Raw genomic sequence first — 3,516 nt, forward strand, 5'->3', positions numbered from 1 at the left:
CGAAAACACATGGGGGAAAAGAGTTAGGAGAATATTCAATGTACTTTACTACTCTTTATGCACATAGCTTGGCCGAAAATTCCATGGCTATTTGTACTTGGCTTTGATATTGAATAAAATAACTGGAATTGTATTTGGAAAATAATCCATTGCTAGTTGAGTTTCTCCTAGTTTCTTGGTTAAACCAAGGCCCTTTCTTATCAAGGTTCTCTTCCTTGTGGCGAAATACATTAGGCTTATCAAGCAACCAAGCTTGTGGCGCCTTCATCTTCCTATCTAATCCATATTCTTCTATCAACTTTAACCACATACCATACACGACCAAAAAAATCCCTTCACATACAACCATCAACAAATACCCATACACAATTTCCTTAAACGATCCACAAATTTACCCAACCTTCATCCCAAAACCCACGGCCAAACACTCACCACAAACAACCAAAAAAAAATCAAACCACATAATCATATCCCACGGCCAAACAAAAATCCAAAACAAAAACCAATCAAAAATATAACAAGTTTCAAGGTGCAAAAATTCCATATTATACTCAAAGACTTACATTCAAGAACGATCAAAAAAAAATCTGAATCCTCTCAATTGGATTCACATCCTACGGTTGGCAAAAACTTGCTCAACCCCAAAAGATGTTCTCATTGGATGTGGTGGAACAATTTTATGCCAACTCCATTGTTTCAAGTGAGGCAAGGATGAATCGGTTTACATGGGTGAATGGGACCCAAGTTTTTTATGACAAATACATGATAAATGACTACTTGGGCAACCCATGGAACCCATCACCAACAAATGATCATGACTTGTGAACCTATCAATTGAAGTTAAGTGTTGCCTATTCAGGGGAAGAAGAAGGACATAATGAAGCCTATGTCAGAAAAGCTTATGTTTGGAAGGCTTGGAACTCAATCAAAGTGGGCCAATTTTCATATTTTGTTTGACCCAAATTTCAGAAATTTGGGCCATTTTTGTGTTGTCCAACATATGGCCTTCCTCACATGTCTCTGATTTGCCAATCACCAAGGCAAAACTCATCAGTTCTATATATGATGAAGACTCCATTGACATTGTTGTAGTCATCTCTGATGTTATTCATGATTGCATCACGAGAGGAGTTCTTTCAATGATTTTGCCATCATTGATCACTGACCTTTGCAAGTATCAACTTGTACTTGGGCCTTACAAGGAGGTCACGACCTTGGAGACTGAAATCAATGCATCATATGTAAGCACTTACTGCAAAGAGAATCTCACAAGCTCGGGCTGAGCTTAGGAACAAATTTGGCAATTTGGGCCAAAATAAAAAAATTACTCATGGGAAGAAAATGACCTCCAACTAGATTCCATCATACAAGAGCAACAAACGCAAAACCTACAACAAAAGGCATGCTACCGAGGCATCAAAGGGATCTACAAGAGCTTGCATAGCATCTTTGGAAAAAGATCCAACTTCAAGGGAGGTTCCTATGAGGAATTTGTGGCAAGCAAAAATCGATTAGAAACTGGCTTAATCGACTAATAAGCAAAAATCCTGGGAGGTTAGCTTCTGTAACTCCATTTAATCGATTACTTCTTTCCTTAATCTATTAATTGATTTCACTAGGACTTAATCGCTTACCAAATGGGTTAACTGATTAATATTGTTTTAAAAATTGTTTTTCTAACTATATGGTAAACACCCTATATGATGAATGAACATGCAACATGATTTTAGAAATGATTAAACCTTTTATGCACAAAATCATGTATACTTAATGCAAATGCATGAATGTTACTTATCATATATATTTTAGACATTTTGTGAGACACTTCCATCTTCGGTGTACCTAACCTAAGACTCAATACTAGGGAAGCATCTTAGCACTCTAGAATATAAAAAGCAATCCTATGTTCTATGACGTTGAACTTGAGAGTTCTTGGTATGTTGTTTGTTAAGATGTCCAAGTCTTCAAGATTCCATATAAGACCTTGTCTGCATCAAAACTTCGTAGGTTGGTTATAATGGCAACCTTTGACTATTTGCCATTTCACCATAATCATCTGATTGGTAGGCATGGAAGCAAATGAAGATGACTGAACATGAAATGTAGATGGATGAGGTGCAGGAGGGTCACCAGAGGGATTTTCCATAGGAGCACTCAGTTGATCACTTTGATGTTTGTATAGTTGATCAATAGCTTCCCTAGAGAATCCCATTTTTTGGATCACATCCACATCAATCTTGCTATCCCTAGCATCCAATTCAATATTGGACTCCCCAGCAGTGGAAATACCAAAATGCTCAAGTATGGTAGTGATGATTATAGCATAAGGTAAGGGGCTCTTAGTATCTCTAAAAGACCACATTTATCGCATTACTATCATAGCCTAGTTTATTGAAATATTATGAAGAGCATACATAAGTTGTAGTTCCATATCACTGATTTGTGAATGATTGGAATGTTTTGGAACAATAACAAAGCTTAGAAGGTAATGCAACAAACGATCCTCTAGATTGTGAATTCCAATAGATATGATATCTCCACTCTTAATAGTTTCACCTAAAGCCCTTTGCTAAAGCGGTTCTATTTCCCTATTAGAGAGTCTAAACATAGACAAGTAGAACTATTTTCTATCATTACTCTCCCATTGACATTGCATGCCAAAACTAACGATAACACCTATGCATGGTATATTACGACACATTAAACTACAAGTCCTCAAGTCTAAGACAATAATGTATTTTCCATTGAGTGGAGAAAAAATAAGTATTTCTCCTTAAGTTCAGGATGCAATAGAATATACGCACAATGTTTCTTGCAAAACATAAAAAAAAAAATGGAGCCTAAGGAGAGTGGGGAAATGGAAATCATCATATTTAAATGAGCAGAACTTACCATACATATGAGTGAATATTGGTCTTCAAATAAAATGCTTTTTGAACACGGTTCGTTGCTCAAAAGTGGCAAGAAGGCATGCCAAATCTAGTAGATTAGCCTCTGAAGAAGTTTGTTGCTTTCTTTGTGTAGCATTGATACATTACTTCTTAGTTGTTGATGAAGAAGCCATGAATTTGATGTTTTGATTTGATGCTCTAAACTTCAAAATGATGGTCGAAATGTGTTTACAATAAAAAATGTGATAAGAAAGACCATAAATTTCAAGTAAAAAAGCAAGAAATGAGATTTCTAGGAGTGGAGGTGGGGGGGGGGTACGACGAAGAGAGGGTGAGAGAGGATGAAGATGAAGTTTGTGAAAATGGAAGGAACCACTTAAATACCTACATAGACTAATTTGTTACTCAAATAGAGTAATCGGTTACTCACAGTGTAAATGCTCAATTTCCCAAAATTCCTCTTTGAATATTTGTTGAACAGCGATTTTATTGGGTTGCAAGGAATTACGTAATGGAAATTACCTAATAGAAATTACCTAATAGAAATATACTCAAACTTTGCATCTTTTATCAAAAGTAAAAAGTATTAAATAAAGTTGTTTTTGTGATTTTATGAAGTAAGAAA

This window comes from Lupinus angustifolius, chromosome LG01, assembly GCF_001865875.1.
Source record: "Lupinus angustifolius cultivar Tanjil chromosome LG01, LupAngTanjil_v1.0, whole genome shotgun sequence".
Lineage (NCBI taxonomy): Eukaryota > Viridiplantae > Streptophyta > Magnoliopsida > Fabales > Fabaceae > Lupinus > Lupinus angustifolius.